Genomic DNA, 17,948 nt, shown 5'->3' on the forward strand with positions numbered 1-17,948 from the left:
CAAAGGGGATGCCAAGCAATTAGCCTTTTGGAGCCTCGCTGTTGTAGCATATTTCTGAATTGCTGCTTTGGTTTTAAGGTGAGGTTTGTATGGTGGAGAAAGGCAATGTGATTATAGTAACTTTGATATTGAAATCCTGTCCCAAGTGTGCTTTTAAGAAAAATAGCAGGAAACTAGTTCTGTAGTTGCACTCTGTGTTGACTTGAAGACAAAATTACTTGAAGGCTTGAAGTCTCAAAATTACGTAGCACTAATTAAATGGACAAGTAACATTGCTATTTTTTTCTTCAAAGCCAGCAATACGTTTAATGAATAAGTGACAGTCCCTTCTGCCTTCCTTCTCAGAAATAAATCAATTACAAGACTGTGTTGGAAGAAGTTGATATGAGCCATAAAATAACTTACAGATATGTTGAAGATAGCATGCTCGCACGCTAGCACACATTCCAGAGTCGCTTTGCTAATTAGCACCTAAAAAGGGCCGAATTTCCTCTTCTGGTGATTAACTTTAGTTCATTTCAGTTGCCACTGCACTTTGGAGAAATTAAAATACCTTATCCATGTATAAGGTGAGGTGCACGCTGTGGTTTCTTGAATCTCAGGAAGGTACAAGAGCTCTCAGTGTGTTGATTGCTTCTTCATGTTAATTTAAGCCTGCACTGACTGCTTATACTGACCTGATGTGTAAACAATTAAGGATTATTTTGTCTAGTTCAAACTCAGGCTTGTTGTGGGCTCAAACATAAACCTCATGCCTGTAGAAAAATCAGCATGTTATTGAGATCAGTAGAGACTGGTGTAGTGAATAAGCAATTATTTTTTGGCTCGCTTGCTTTCCAGTTCTTGGATGAGCGGCATACCCCAGTCCCGTGTGCTCAACCTGACACCTGACAGCGAAGCGGAATTTCATTGCTGCTGTCAAACTGCATGTTTTGTTGGATGTGGGAGGCCTTTTGCTTTTGTTTTTCCTCCTAGTACAGAGTGTGTGAGCAATCACATGTAGCCCAACTCTGCTATGCAGCAGGATCCTGCTCCTTTCCGTCCGTCTTCCTTCCCTTGGTTTCACGTATTCCAAGGAGCACTCGTGTCTGTGGGAAAATCCCTACAGTATTGAAATAAATCTACAACATGGTAATGACAAAAAGGAAATTCTATGTGGGTTTGTGAAAAATGATGACGAGGAAGATGAGGTTTTGAGTCTGCCTCAAAGTGCAGAAGGAAGCATTGAAATTAAACGTGATCTCTAACTGCTGTAGCTGTGGCTTTCGTGTGGCAGATTTCTTAGAGAAACTTTATTTGTGGTTGTCTGGAAGTAATATTATTTATTGGCAGTCTTTTGAAATTGTTTCTAGGTACATCTTTCAAGATGAAATTCCTTTTTTGGCTGTTGATTAGAAATTAGTTGTTATGTTAGACAGTTGGGGGTATATACCTAAGAGGAAGATATGTTACCAAGTCTATTTTGAAATTTCTGCTTACATATCGAAATGTTACTTTAAAACTTTGACTCTTGTGAGTCCTGTTTATCAGCCAAGGCATGCTGCTGGAGCAGGCTGGATATATCAGTGTCTGGCAGGGAGCCCTTCTCAAGGCATGCCGTGTCAGTCAGTAGCTCCCACAGACTTCATAAAAATAATTTTTGTATAGGACATGGCCAAATTTCTTAAGGTCGTGGTGTGTTAGAACAGTTAGATGTGACTGTGTGACGTGGCATGTTTGCTTCTTTGCACATACAGCAAATAGATGGGGGGTAATGAGTAATGGGACCTGAGGAGTCTAAACATTCTGTGATGGACTTGAGCGTGTTTCTCAGGAAAGCGTGCTTTCAGTAACATGGCTTGCATGTTCCTCTCTCAACAAGAGGGTTGTTTAGAAAAGGGTTTGCTCAGATTGTAAGATCTTTCTGGGCATTCTTCGCTGCTGACTTGTGGTCAGCTTTGCTTTGGATGTTCTATGAGAACTTGAAAAATGGTGTTCATTAGCAGCAAAGCAGCAAGAATGGCTGTAAGTTCTTTCTGGTGTAAGAGAAACTGAGATACAGTTGAGTTTATGTCATTATTATTCTATGATATTTAAGGCTTATTTATAGTAAATTAAAATAGAGGATCTGCCTTGGGAAAGGTCATTTGTCTTAACTATTTCATGTACTTTATTTTGCTTATAATAAGACTTGCAATTTATTTTCAGAGCCAACAGTAATACAGGACTAAACTTCTGTTGAGGATTTTGCATTTGTGGTGTACAAACCATCTACACTTCAAAGGAATTTTTAGTACTTAACTTGCCCTTCCGTTGGGCCCGCTTGTTTGTACAGATCTTAATCTTTGTCCTCTCTCTGTGGAGTCCTCACCAACATGTGATGAATTTGAGTAGGATGAATGTCTAACAGCCTTGGGAAAGGGACACCTTTCAAGAAAATGGGCTTGGTGTTGAAGCGTGTCCTCCAGGGCCAAATTTAGAAAACTTTTCTCCAAAGTGCTGTTTGTTGCTTATAGCTTAATTTCTCATAGAAGTATGTGTATGTCCTGCTGGGTGTGGTGCTTTTTTCTTTTTTTTTTTTTTTGTTCATTTTAAGAAGGTAATTCAGTGTAGTATTTATTTTGGAGGTGTTTTCCTGGACAATTTGTTACCTTGAGGCAGTTGGCCAAAAGCCAGACTGATTTCTGCTTTCCTAAGTCTGGGATGGAACTGAACTTGTAAATGGAGTTGCATTGTGCATGTTCTTCCTAATATATTTTTTGTTGATCCCTACTGTGGAAGCTTTTCTATTTTCCTATTGCATTGTAGCTTCCGTGTATCTTACTCATGCTACAGAAAGCTGGTGCGTTTCGGTCTGGATATGACCATCTTATCAAACCTTACCAGCTGTAAAAGTACCAAGTTGGAGGAAGAGGTGGGGTAGAGTTTCAACTACAGTTCTACTATTCTAATGGCTACTGGTTTAAGAACATGTAACCTTTGCCTCAGACCAGTTAATGATTACACCATAGGTTGCAGGCATCGGTTTGGAACAAGAAACGCCCTTTCAGGAGTCAGTGCAGCAGTTGGTGGTACGAGTGATGTTTCACCTAGAGCCAGACCAGTACGCCTAAAAGGTCCTAATTCCTGCTGGATCTCTGCCAGATTTCAAGCTATTACTTTGCTATGCAGTAGTTGGCTTTGAAATAACAAAATCATTTTAATTTATATTTGCTTTAACAAAGAACAGAGATGCCAGTAGTTTAAGAATGTACTTGAATATGATTTAAATTCAGCCTGAATTCTTGGTGTAAAAAGTGAGATTGTCATAAATCCTCAGCATTGACCTAAATTTGTGAAGGGTGAGAGGCTGCAAGGCTTCCTTGGTCTATGAATTCTTCTCCAGCCTTTTATAATTCTGCTGAGACTGAGCAAGCTGGTGCCAAATACACCATCCTTCCAAATTGCATGCCCTTCTGTCAGAGCTCATCTGAGATCTGTACTCGCTTTGTGTGGGACGCTGTACAGATGCTATTTATACAAATAAGAACTGGCATCTTCCAGTTATTTCAGGAAATTACCCTTTCCATCCAAAAATCCAGTTTAATAATGATCATAATGAAGGGTGTTAAACCTGAGGATCTTGGATGTTTCTTGTCTGGATGTAGTCTGAAACTTGTTGCATTACAGAACAGGGTAATCTGAAGCAGAGATAATATTTGATTATTGTAATTAGTCTCTTTGGCTGGACATTCACAGCAATTTTCTGTTTTCTTTTTAATTTCAAAGTAACCCTAATTTGGAACAACGTTAGTTTTAACTTGCTCACTGTTACTGGGATTTTGAAGGGGAAAGGGGCTCGATTTAGAAAGCATCGTTTGTCACTTAAGGCTTGTCCCTTCCACTGCTCCCAGTGCTTCTGTGCAATGCTCTGTTGTGAGCTGTCTTCTTTTCTGCCCTTTGCTATAAAGCTGATCAAAATTCTGATCCAATTTTCTCTTAAATATTATGTTAAAATTCTCATTATGTATTTCTAATTTGCCTCTGTCTTGAGAGCTTTGTGGTACTGGGAGGGAAGGAAAAACTTTCTTTTTAAATAACTGAATATGAAAAGTGTGTGTTGATAGGAAATGCAGCAGCAGCTTGTAACTAAATGGTGAACTCCAGAAAACCTACACTGCCAAAATGTTACTGACCAAATGCCTGTGTGGCTAAAGTAGGCATCGATACACCAACTCTTCCAAGCACAACACTATTACCTATTATTTCAGAAATAAAAACTCCATCAGCACAAGGCTCCTTCGTGCTGTGTTTATTTGCTGGTAGGCAGTTAAATGCTGGCGTGGCACAAACTGGAACTGCTGGCATTTCTTCCTGCAGAACCAGTTGTTCTCAGGTGGTACTGCAAATAAGTAGGGAACCTGTTTGGTTTACCAGAACTGCATCACAAATGTGGAGGCAAATAGGACACAGAAGCTGCTTCTTTTTGCTCCTTTTATTTGTTTGTTTATTTTTTATTTCTAAGCTATGCCTGCAGGTCAGTATCTACCTTAGCATCGGCTGGAGTAATGCACTTAAGTGATTGCACTAACAGATGTCCTTGATCCCTACTGCTACTTTGGAGTGGCTGTCTCATAACTGCCAACATCTTTTTCCTGTTCCTCAACCTTTTCCCTCAAGAAGTCTTTGACAAAAAGATTACAGAAGCAATTGGCCCTGTGGAGTAGATATGGCACTGGTGAGGAAAACAAAGTACGCAACAGGCATGCTGTTTGACCATTAAAACCTCTGGCTTTGCATGGTATAGACAAAATGCCTTTTACTCCACAGAAGCTCAAATCATGCCAAACAAGAGCTGGATAAACTGAAACACGTGATCTGGTTTCAGCACTGTGTTTTCTGATGACTTTAGAAAAGTTAGGAAAAAGGGAGTGCTTTTCTGAACGTGTTGAAGTTCTGATTCCATTTCCTAGATTAACACTTGTTACTTTAAAATGGATAAAATTTAGTGGCTTAATGGTTTTTTTTGCTTGTAATTCAATGCAGGCATCTGTTTGTGTAATAAATGAATGATTTGGTGCTGTTTCTAATTCCTAGAGAGCACAATGCAGGGCTTCAGCACTGCTTCCCCCAAACACATGGGAGAATTGCTGACTGTGCTCAGTGGTTCAGAATTGCAAGCAGTAGTTACTGGGGAAAAAGGGAGGAGGGATTTTAGCCCCAGGTTTGTGAGGATGAGGGCTTTGGCTAGGAAATTTGATTTTAAGCTCTGAACTAGTTATCTGTGTCTGCTGTCTTAGAACATCTGGTGCTGTTAATCCTGGTGATTGCTGTATATTTTTTAAACATCTCAGCTTTATATTGACAGGGAGATCTGAACATTGAATGTGTTAAAAGTTCATTAAAGGAATGTGCAGAAGAAAAAAATCAAGTGTCACACCAACATTTAAATTTCTGTTGCTTTATAATGCAGTGGGTTGTGGGTTATTCCCGACATTATAATGCATAGATTCTGTGTAGCAGCGAGTCTTTAATTCTGGTCATCCCATTTTTGGGTGACAAGAATGGAATGATGAGAGGATGCTTCAGCTGTATGCAGCTTCCCATTTGTGTGGTACTGCAATGTAAATTCATTTTTTTCTTTTCAAGATCAGCGAAGAAGCTGCACATAGTTAAACTGAGAGGAGGGTTTGGGTATTTTTGCTTGTTTGGTAGTACAAGAAGGTTGGTCTTTGTCATCAACGTGAAGTGAATGATCAAGATCCATTTATTTGTAAAGGCAATACGGGCTGCTCTGAGATCCGATTTTGCACACCACAGCAGAAGGGAATTGATGAGTCTGATTTTCAAGTCAGAGTGCCAAGAAATGATGAGAAATGAAGAACACTGAGATTTTCTTCTTTCTGAAAAAAACATTGGAAAAATATTTTCTACCAATAGATTGCTTTCATGAAATGACTTTCTGCTTCCATTTGGCAGTTATCGCTCTTGCTTTCTGTTAAAATATTTAACAAATGAAGCTGAAAATGGATGATAGAAAGCAAGAGAGTGGTATTTCTCTGTGAGGATGTGAATATCTTCACTCTGAAAGCAGATGCTTAAGTGCATACAAATTCACACTGCAATAAAGCTCGGTGTTTGCAGCACTTAGAAAACTGATGTGTTTTCTCCACTTAGCTGAGGGTGAGGAGAAATAAAGGTCACAGTGTCATTGGATATCCAAGTAGGATTTCTTCCACTTGAGGATTCACAAGATATGTCAGTGCAGGGGAAGTGTCAAATGTTTTGATTTTCAAATCAAAAGAGAATGTTGCCTTTCTTCTTTATTTCTGTGGAAGTGGTTTCAGAGTAACTCCAAGAAAGGTGAGCTATTTCCTGAGAATTGAAGAGGCAGGATGTGTGGTCTCCTAGATACAAGGGCTGCGGCTCCTCTTCACTTAGCTTCCGCATTGAGCCCCTAGACGTCTGTTTGAGGTGCTGCTTGCTTTTGAGAGCTATCTTTGCCTTATTGAATAACTTTGTTTGCTCTTCTGTAGTGCATGAATGAGCATATTAATCTAACTATACAAGGAACGCTGCTGCCAGCTGAGTCATCTTCATATAATGTTTGTCCATAAAATATTCATGTAACAGGGACAGCTGCATCCTTCTGCAGTCTGTTCCTTTTAGAATTCCTAGGACTGTTCATAGATACCAGTTGTTTTTGCAGCAGGACCTCTCTGCTGCCCTCCCTTTCTGCCCCTCGTGATCCTTTTTATCCCTTTCTGCTGAAGACTCGAATCGCTACCAGAGCAGCACTGATGGGATGGGAAGCAGCAGCACATCCAGGCTGTGTAATCCTTATCCATTCCAGCCCCCATGAGTTTTTCTTTAGGCTCTGGCTTTGGTGTTTGGCGAGAGAGACTGCATTCAGATTTCCAGGGGTTTGAAGAACAGTGTGAAAATGGCTTTAACTTTGTCTGCTCTAAATGGATTTCAGATACAAGCATCTGCCGTTTGTTGAGGCTGTTTGCCTTGTTTGTTCCCTGCTGTTGGCATTATGGAGATAATGGTGAAAAGCTTTATCAACTTGTTTTCTGAATACAGTTACAAATTTCTGTGACATAAGGAAAATACTGAATCAGTGCCACATATTTGATAAACTGTAAGTTATACCAAACAGTTGCAGCAAACCTGGTCCCTTAACGGGGTTGATCTTTTGTCTTTATCTTTTAAGAGAACAGCATGTTTTCAGATGATATTTTGCCTACATGTTTTAATGTAGTCTGAAACTAAATAGAGGAGTATCAGAGAAAACTGGAAAGCCAACACAGCACTGACACGTGCACATGAGAAAGCTGGTTAGTTTCCTTTGAATTCAGCAGTGGGATTATTACATGAGTAGTTCTAGAGCATGAGTGATCTGCTTTTTTCCCTTCCCCCCACATAGCCTTCCTAATACTGGTCTCCCAAAGGATTAATTCCAGCATGGCACACCATTTAACTCTTCTGGAGCATCAAGACAATTGCTTTTAGAAGTGCTCACATGTACTCCTATTTTGAGATCTTGTTTTGGAGATGCCTTTTTTTAATTTAATGTGTATATATCTAATCTATGCAAACCTGGAAGTTTTAGGTGCTATTTGGAGTTTGGTCACCATTTAAGGTTAGCCTTGTTTTCTTGAGATGATAAAAACCTAATCAAGAGCATTCAGTTAAATCCAGGTGTTGCTGTGAAGTTTTTGTCACCAGCTTTGACTAGTTTGCTTTCTAATTGTACCAGGTGAGCTGTGTGCTGACTGGGAAAGAAGAGGAAAAATCCTGTGTGTAGGGGCTTTGTATTGTCTAAATTAAGACACCTGAGTAACTTCATCAGGGATATATTTAGGGGAGAAAATCTATACGTGACCCTGCACGAGGACAGGATGCTTGCTCAGCTTATATGCCTATGCAGTGATAGCAGTATTTTCAGAAAATAGAGCCAGACGTTCTCAAATTCACTGGTGCCGCTCTTTTTTTTTTTTTTTCATTTTTGTTTTCTTGCCCTGTTCTGGGTTGCATGCTTCAGCAATTATTCCCTGCTCTGAGAGCAGCTGAAGTGATGGAAGGGCAGAACTGTCTGCGATGGGTGGAACAGCAGCAGCTCAGGTCAGAAGCCGCTGCACTGCTTCTCAGATAAGTAATCCCAGCTCATGAGTCAGAGGCTTAAGACTTTAATAGATGCAGCTCTTGGCAATTAGTGCTGGAGGAGGATGGCCTTGAACCGTGATGCATGATGTTACAAATAGGGAAGGTGAGGGAAATACTCCAGGAAGTTAATTCAGCGTCTCCTGTAAAGAGGAGTCAGGGTAAGAGCAGTATATTTGAGACTTAGTCGAGATGTCAGAGGTGCCCCAACAAACAGGTGGGAGTACTGAAAGAATAACACAGTGCTTCTGAACAGAAATGCTTGGAGAGTTGTGAGCTTGCTTCTTTCAGACCTGTGTTATTCCCTTTTCCACAGTGGAGCCAGGGGAGGCGAGGGCAGCAGGATGGGCTGGAAGGGCAGCCAGCACACGTTGGCTTGCTGTGAGTTCTCAGCGTTAGAAATCAGGCAGGGCTCTCCTGAGCTTTTCAAGCAATTGAAATGTAAGAAGCAGCTGTGAACACAGAACTGGTGGGACTGCATAACCCGAGTTGATATTTGCACTTTTTAAAAAACGTTTCCTATGGAATCAGATTTATTTTTTTTTCCCAAGAGCACTTTCTATACTTGTAGGCACATACCTTGTTTTACTTGAAATCTTTATATAGAAAGATATTGCATTTACATGCATGGATATCATCAAATCTTGTTCTTACAACACGGGTGTTCTATAACAGTCCTTTAAGCTTTTAAGAGTACAATTTTAGGAAGCATTTTATCTTTTTTTTCCAGCTTTTGAGGGCAGGATATCCAGAGTGGAAGTGCAGGCTTCTTGTTACAGGCTGTCAAACTTTAATATCTTAAAGTGCTCTAAATGTTTACATATCTTAGCTCTGTTGTATTACAAAACATGCAGTATGATGTGCGTGGCTGAAATGAAGGTACCACAACAGGATAGAGATGAGAGAGAAGCTGGGGCTGCAGGTAATAAATTCCTCATTCCAGAAGGTACTGTGGAGCTTCTCTGTGAAAGTGACAGAACTTCCTCTGCTGTAACAAGTTACTTAAATGCACCTCAGATTGGCTACATAGATATTGTACACTGGTTACAGTAAAGAGTATATAATGGAATATAGCTGACTGTGTTTTTTGTGAATTATTGATGGTGTGGTCAACAAAGATTGTTCTTAGAGGCCAGTGAAGGTTTCCTATCTTTGATAAATAAAGCTTAATACTTCTCTCTTGTGTGTTTATTTGCTACTGACCAACTTAATTAAATGCAAAATACTTTTTTAAAGCAACTCCAGTGCTCTGTTTTTAAACTAACTTAAGTGAGAGATTCATTTTAGTGTGCCATCCACCCATTGTATCTTGTGACTAAATGGTGTAAATCAAAGCTGCTGTAAGAAAGCACTTAGGAGGAGCAAGAAACTATGGAGAGTGGGGAAATACTTGTCTTCAAAACCTTAACCTGGTGGCACGGTGCTGGCTTCAGAGCTGTAATTGATTTCTAAAGTTGTCAATCAAGGAAGCAAATAGGGTTGAATGTAAGTTTGTGTTTAACTCTTGCTTCTGTTGTTACATTGTCTTTCCCTTTCCAGTGGTTTTGATTGTATTCACTTCTGTGACCGGAGAGTTGAAATGAGGCTTGAAGAGCTTTAGTGATAAAGATCTCAAATAGTGCTAAAGTGTCAAAGTGTGCCTGTTTCTTTGAAGGAGAGAGCAAGTTAACAAGGACTATGATGTGGGCTGGTTATAGGCTTCTTTGAGTGTCCAGAGGATGGTAATGCATAGATTCTTTACAGTTACTTCTACATCAACTAAGCTTAGTGTCTCTCTCTTCCCTTGCAGTGAGTACATGTGAGAAGTTGATTGAAACCCTTAATTGCAGGGCACCGTGGTCAGAAAGTTCCATTAATCATTGAAACTGATTTTTCGCATTTCTCAGAATGTGTTTCAGATGTCGTCATGCCAGACACAGCGGGCTTGGATTCTTCACCAAGTGCAGCAGAGGGCACCTCTTTCTGTTACATGGAGATGCTGCTTCTCTTTTTGTTCTGCAACATGTGTATAATCATACTTTCAAAAAGTTAAATATAAATCACAGTTTCATCCTAAGCAGAAGACAAAACCTGTGCTCCTGACATCACAGTAGTTTGCTTCCTATTAGCTGTTCTGTCCTGCTCTCTTGAGCAGCCAGTGTCTTTAACAACAGACAAACTGAAGAAAAGCCCATGGGACTAATTGAGGAAAGTGTCCCCTTCCTCTCATTGTGTGAGCGCGCACTGAGTGTTGGAGTGTTATTCATCTCAGTGTTGTGAAATAGTGGAATGATAAAGATACAAGTTCCAACAGAAGGCTCGGCCACATCACTGCTCATTTTTCAGTGGCCTTTTTGCTGACTTTGTCTCAGTATGAGAGAATGAATGATGGTGAAGGCAGTGCTGTGTTGTTCTCTCACACCAGTATGCCCATGATGTGGGTTCCCGATTAAATGTGAAAGTAGTTTTACTGGAAATTTATTTCTGTGTATCTTGTGTTGCTATCTGGAGGGGAAAAAAAAAACAACTCCATCCTGCAGAAACAACTGTTTCAAAGCCAGGCCTTTATACATAAAAGCTAGTTCATGTGGTAGACAAACAGGCAGCCTGGCATAAACAGAACACCAGAGTTCAGTATTCAACTGTATTGGGGGGTTGGGGGTCATGCTATAAATACAATTGAGTTCTCAGTGCGGGAGAACACAAGAGGTCTTTCTTGGCACCTCTTTAATAAATAAATAAAACAGTGAGCACGGCATGTGTGTTTTCTGCCCTGCCTTCTGTATCCCATTTAGCTTCAGTTCAGCTAGATTGGAAGAGACTTCCAGAATGCGGATTTGCAGAAGTCTTTCCCAGCTGATGGCGCACACCATCAATTATTTTGTTATCCTCTGTTTCTCTTTTGTTTCTGCCTAAAGAATGCTCAAAAAAATTGGAGTAGCTAGATGCACTCTGCATTTGTTGAGTGGTCTCTGCTATACGATCATGAGCTATAAATGGGTGTGAGAAGAGCCTGATTTATGACTAGGAGCAGATGGGCTGCAGAGTGGACCTGCTTCCTGCCAGGGTACAGGGCTGTGGCATGGCTGGGCAGCAGGATGGTGGTAACATGGTGCAAAATGAGCACGTGGCAGTGCTGTACATGGTGTGGAATTCTACAACCATAAAGGCGGCAAAATTGGAGAAGGAACACACTTGTACTGGGGAATCTGGAAAAAATGAAATGTTTTCCTTGTTAAAATATGGCATCTTCAGGCACTAAGTAATTTAAGATCCCATTTGGATGGGGAAAAAAGTTTGTTTTATTTGGAGGAGCTAACATTCTAAGGAATTTATTTAAAAATAATAAATCAACCCCTATTGTAAAGCTACTGATGTAGAGCTTTATAAATCTATTCAATTTATGTCAAACAGTAATCCTTATTGTTTACAGGAAAACATGCTGGTCTTATCCTCAGTGAGAGGCCCCTCTGAGCACTTAAGTGCAGGAAATGGAGGTGAGAAAGTACCATCCATTCCCAAGACAGGACCAGTTATCTGTGACCTACTCATGATAAGTGGTGGTTTGAACTGTTCTTGCGAACATGAAGTCGTGGAAATTCTGCTGTCTCACTGGGCTGTTACAGTACTTTCTCAGATGATGGGGGAAAAAACCCTAACCTAAGCCCCTTTGCTGCAATTTTTGCCCGTTTCATCTTGCCCTGTTGAAACCAGCCAGAGTGCATTCCATCTTCGTCTTTGCAGCTGCTTCTTTCATATTTGAAGCCTGTTGCCATATGTTTCTGAAGCCTTCTTTCCTATGGAATAAACACATCTAGTTCTTAATATCTTTTAACGTGCTTCCTTTGTGTGCTCTTTCTGTTCTTATCTGAACTCTCCACTGCCACTGATTGTGGAAAGGAGGTACAGTAGTTTGGCTGAGAACCAGAACCCCCTGAGTGAACCAGGAATAATCTGTCTGAACATCTGGCATGTCTGAATACTGTGTTTACAGTGTGATATAGGCTTGTGTCAAACTTGGGATCTGCCGTAATTCTCTTTTTTTTCTTTCCTGTACAGTACTGAGTTTAACCAGTTGTACCCCGGCAGGGAATGAGGCAGGCTCTGGATTAAGCTGTGCAGTAGTGCTGTGTGAGCTGATTTTCTGCTGTTGCTGTTGATGCAAGCCGTAAGGGTGGGGGGATGTAAGGCAAGATTAGTTGGTGGAGGTAACAGTGTTAGAGCAGTTGGTGCTGTTGGGGGAGAGAAGGCTGGTGTGACACCTGAGGAATGGTATTTTCCAACTAGCTCTTTTTTTTCTACCCTCCACCTTTTGTTGGTTTAGCGAAGGCCATTTTCTTTGCCTAACAAGTGGAAATTATTATATATCCGTATGCCTGACTTCGGTGTCAGGTGCTCATTTCCACATCCTTCATCGTGCTTGAAGTAATCCGGGAGGAGAAACGTCTGCAAAAAGAGGAGTTTTTAATTCTGTCACTTTTCTGCTATTGTGCAGTATAGTGCTGGCATGTGAACTAGGAGGTGGGGAGGCTTGTGTGGCTGGTCAGGAAACACTATTAGAAATACATCTGGTTAATTATTAGAAATTAGTCAAATTTTTTTCTTCCCTAATTTTATGGTTATAGGCTTTTTTTTCCAAGGAGATGTAGTAGAAAACAATTCAGTGTAATTCAATTAATACAAAATGCTATTTTATTATAGTTTATACCAGAGAATGACATGAAATAGCCTTTTTTGTCACCTGCCTTAATTGTTCAGGGCAAGCACTCAGCACTACTCAGCAGTGTGTAGACTGCCTGCCTTAGTTTTGTTGTGGTTGATAGAGCTTGCCAAGGATATTCAATATGTGTGCTAGGAGTTGGCTGAACCTTGGCCACAGTTCTCAATATTTGATAGCACATAGCTGGTTATCACACGGCAGTAACCAGGAAGCAGTTGTAGAGCTTTGATGTGTGTTGCTGCAGTGCAGCTGGTCGTCCTACAGAAGTGCCTGGAGGAAGCCACATTGCCTCTGCTTGATCCATTTATTTATACTAGAGGGGGGAGGCGGGGGGGGGAAACAAAAGCAAAAAAGAAGCTGTACTATGTCACTGTGTTAGTGCTGCAGTTGCCTGTTGTAGAACGGTATTTACGGATAGTGAGCATCTAAAATAACCTTTAAGTGGGTGTTTTCAGGTGTCTTTGGTTTGTTCTGTAACTCCGGTATTAGCCTCTGTTGATTAGCTGTGGATTTGCTCCATAGTGTAAGCAAATGACTCTCTAAAGCGGCAATAAAAGAGTAGTGATATGAAACTGAAGTATATTCCTTGATTAAATTTTTTTGGCAGACATTGAAATTATTTTGTGTGAACGCGCTTGTGCAATTACGCGTCTGCTCCTGTGACAGCGTGCTGGGATCTGTGCCAACACACATTGTCTCTTTCTTGCAGTTTCATAAGCCAGAATACTCTGCAAACTGTTTCTGGCTCCTGCTACAATGAAAACATGAACTCAGTGCTGAGTCTGCTACACCTGAACTTGAACCGTATTCTACTTAGAATTGTGCAGGAAGGAGGTAGAGAAGGAAGTCGTTGCCTAATTTAAAGAATCAGCGTCAGTGTCTATTGTGCCTGTGGAAACAGTGAAGAACTGTAGACCTGTGTTTGTGTGAATTCAAGGAAACGTGAATGAAAAACTGGCGCAGGGATTCTTACTGTGTGCCAGGGATTCCTGTGAGTTGTGAAGTAATTCTGATTTTCTCATTGACAGTTGATGTTATGGTTCACACAAAAAAACTTGAATGCCTTGCTTTCAATTTAGTGTTGGCTTTGGGCTGGGAATCAGCTATGAATTTTGTGATGTTTTGACTGAGATGTTGGCGTGGTGCTTGCTGAAGCAGGATGCGAAATTCAGTATTTTGTTCTGATAATGTAAATAATTGCTTGCAAGAATACTTACTGAGCAAATCTCTCCTGCTGACTGTCTTTTGTTTTGTTGGCATAAAGATCCCACAATTTAATCTCAAGTTCAAGATATTCAATCAGCAAGTAGGTTTTTTACTTGATTGGGGCTGAAACTGTAGGCACATCACTTATGGAGGTTTATAATGATTCTTCAGAAAAACCTATTTGAAATTCTTAACGAGCAATCTAAAGTTCTCTGAATTGTTCCATTTAGAGATAATGCGTTTGTAACAGTAATTTGTGGTGTTTTCTTTGTTCTTTGAAATGATTGTAATGCCCATGTTGCTAAGTACGTGCATGTTTAAAATCTTAATTTGAGGGAAATTTAAGGAACTTGTGTAAAGAGGAAGAAACAGACTTGTACTGAGGTCTGAAGGCTTTACTTGCTCGGAGTTGCATGCCTGTTCTAGTAAGAATACTCGAGAATTCACTGCTGCCTCGAAATGTGCTTTGAGTTGTATCATTCCAGATGTGTGATAGGTTCCTGCTCCATATTTTAAAATTGAATCATTTCCTTGTGGTGTTTCCCTTGAGGGGGGAGAGCACGGTTTCATACTGAAAGAGCACATGAGCTAATTACCTTGTTTTTTTGGTCATTTCTGTTTAAATACTCTGTTGGAAGGAAGAACTTGATCAGCGGTAGCTGCCTATTTCAGTAGCAGTGATACAGTAGGCCTCAACAGCATGATGAATGGGTTTGTGTTATCAAAACACTTCTGTGGTGTTCTCTGTTGAGATAGATACTGCAACTGGGTTTCAGTAGCTTGAAAACTCGGATTTGCTGCTGTATCCATGCTGATGAATGTGCCTTACGGTTTAGGTAAAGAGTACTGGGGCAGCAAATACCATAACATTTCAAAACTGAAAGTAGAAGGTGTGGTGAAGTTCAGTGATTCGGAAATTCTGAAAAAAAGAACTGGCTTCACTACTGAAAATATGTATTCAGCACCTTAGAGGATTGGCACAGCTCCTGCGGCTTTGGCTGGGAACAGGCAGGGTTGGGATGTATGGCACTTCTGTAGTCCTGCAGCAGCATTCCTCTGGTGCTTGCAGTGGAGTAAGGAAGGAATAAAAATAGTGGTGAATTTTCCATCGGTTTTGCTTGAAGCTGAAGCCCAGAAGAAAAATAAATGCAGTATCTCATGCTCATAAGGATTTTTTTAATGATAATGCTTAGTCTGTACAGAGTGCTGTCAGCAGAAAGCTTTTAGTACTTCACAAACACATGCTGTTGTTTCAGAAGACTGAGGTGGGAGCACAGTGCAAACTACAGTCCTACAGCTAAGCACGTTAAATGGGAGGTAGCTGTGTCCCATCCTGTGACTGTAGTCTGCTGATAGCAGTGTTCCCATCCTTTCCCTGCCGCACAGACCTGCTGGTGTGTCTGAAATCTGTCGTTAGTCCATACCGGAGTAAGTAAGAAAGTCAGGGATGTGGATTCTTGGTGGCTGACTGGAATGTGTTGGTGCTGTAGCTGAGTGTGGCTTGAGCTGGCCAGCAGTAGGTGCCTACAGCTGTGCTGCTTGTGGAGATGTTTGTATTCCTTTTCCTGTGCTCCTAGCAAATGTAATCCCTAATCCATGTGACCTACTGGTGAGATTCTGGGAGCAGATTACACTGGAGAACTTTACCATCTGATCTGTATCTATAGGTTGGGGGAGTAGAAATGCTTTCATCTTTTACAATGCAGGCAGCTTTACGCTTCTCACTGACTGATTTTTGTCTGGGGCAAGCACGCTCCTCTTTTTCCTTCCCCTTATTTTCTTGTCAAATCACTGCTTTGCGTGTGCTCATGGCAATTCTTGGAGTCCCCTCCTGCATTGCCTTATCTTGGGCCGTTCCCTTGGGCCTTCCTTGAGCCTCACTGTCCCTCAGAGCCATTTCCATGGAGACCAAAGCGCTTTGTTTTAAGAAAGATGTTTTTAGGAGCTGCTGTTTGGCCAGCAGAAGGACTTCCTTAACGGGAGAACAAGATGTAGCAGAGTGCCTCTTTTCTCAGAATGTCTTTTGCTGTTTTCACTTTGTTCCTTCCTTGTATGCCACCTAGTTTCCATCTGATTGCTGTCTCTTATCCATGACCGCCCTTCCTCGTTTCTTCTATTTCACTTTCTTTATCACTGTTCTGATTGCATAAGAATCTTTTAACACCACCCAGGAGCTTGTGGAGAGAGAGGAAGGGGCCCCTCCTCGGCTCCCCGAGTGTACTGCGTGTTAAGGCCAAAATTCACGGGCTGTTCTGTAACTTGGCTGAGCCCTGCTCGCTGAGTCACTGCCTGGGCAGCGTCGTGAGGGCTCGGAACGTGCCAGTGCCAAGCTGTGGCCATCAGTGCCAGGGGCCTCACCCCTGTCGTTATTCGTGGCCCTTGCTTCTGAGCTGTCACGTGTCCTTTGTCCTGACAGTAAACTGTCTGTGCAGATGTTTCTGCTGATGTTTGTGGTAAGATTTCGGTGTCATCTTCTGATTGATGGTAAAGGGCTTGAAGAGATAAATCTGTTACAGTGACTCTGGTGGCTTGGACAGTTGGACTGTCCCTGACCAGAAGGATCCAAGAGATTCTTAGTGGACTGTCAGTAGGGATACAAAATAGAAACAGCATTCCATCGAATGACAGGCTGGCTGCAGCATGCAGTGTCCTTATACTCTTTTTAAGATTACCACCTTGCCTTTCTGGAGAATTGAATACTGAGAATTTGTAATATTTTGGTGATGAAAAGCTACTTTAGAGATACCTCTCTCTCTTTTGTCTTTAGTGATACTACAGACTAGCTCAGACTTCAGCCAGAGCACTGTGAAATTGAGATTTGTTTTCTTTCTAGTTGCTTGTAGTGGTGACAGCAAGGTGCTCAATTGGCAACATAAGCTGTTTTCAGAAACAAAATAACACCAAAAGGAGTGAATACAAAGAAAATCAATGCCAGAGAAAATTGCAATGCTAAGGCAATTATGTTAAAGGAATTCTTTCTCTGCCTTATACTGTCCTGTTACCCTGTGATTCTCATCCACACGTCTGTTTCTGTGCTTTGCTTAGATTGTAAATGTTTTAGAAATGGTCCATTTCTAAAAAATGTATCGTGATAGTGGGGCTTTGGATGGTACTGCAAAATCTACCAGCGTCAATACAGTTCTGTTCTGAGTGCTACGTATATGCACTTGTTCCAATCATGTTTCTTATGTTCTGATGTTGATATATTTCTGCCTGTTCTTGATATGATGCAACAACTGGTAGCTCAGCAGAATGGAGGCATAGTTTCCATATGCAGCCTTCAGAGGTACCTGCCTCTGACCTACCACACTCCTTTCCATGAGGACAACGCTTTGCTCTGGGGATCTGTTTAATGTACAAACTCAAATCAGCCAGGCTTTACTGCGTGCTGGACTTTTTCTGACTGTAAGAGGGGGAAAAAATTCTCCTAAGAGAGCTTCACAACATCTCTTTTAAAACATCAGGCCATGGCTGCAGTGATAGACCACCAACGTGAGCTGCTGCTTGGTTACCAAGAGGATAAAATTTTCCTCTGGGAGATATTTTTATACAGTTGCTTATTCATGTTAGAGTGGATGTGAAAAGCACTCTAATGTTCAGCAGCATAAAAATATTAAGAAAATTCCTCTTACACAGAATCTATAATACAGCCCAGTTTTACTCTGTGATAGATCCAGGTTGGGTGGTCAATGTTGGATTATTCTTCCATTCTAATTTTAATCTCTTTTGCAAGCACCCAATCATTTGACTGCTTAAAAGTCAAGTGCTATCAAGCTCTGCCAGATACCTCTATCAGCATATCAAAGCAGTTGGAGAACTTCCAGCTGTACATTGAATACCTGAACTGGAGCTTTTGATATATATACTCTTATTTTCATAACCATTTCAACGGGACTGTAGGCAGTGTAGTCTGAGAAAA

General features: G+C 41.0%; 1 protein-coding gene across 1 annotated transcript in view; it reads left to right on the forward strand.

Annotated features, from left to right (window-relative positions):
- ABHD17C (abhydrolase domain containing 17C, depalmitoylase) overlaps positions 1–17,948 on the forward strand; it is a gene marked incomplete at both ends in the record, with an annotated part of 29,793 nt that overhangs the window by 6,453 nt on the left and 5,392 nt on the right. The gene's annotated exons all lie outside the window — the stretch shown is intronic.

The sequence above is a fragment of the Tetrao urogallus genome (assembly GCF_951394365.1).
Source record: "Tetrao urogallus genome assembly, chromosome: 11".
Taxonomy (NCBI): domain Eukaryota; kingdom Metazoa; phylum Chordata; class Aves; order Galliformes; family Phasianidae; genus Tetrao; species Tetrao urogallus.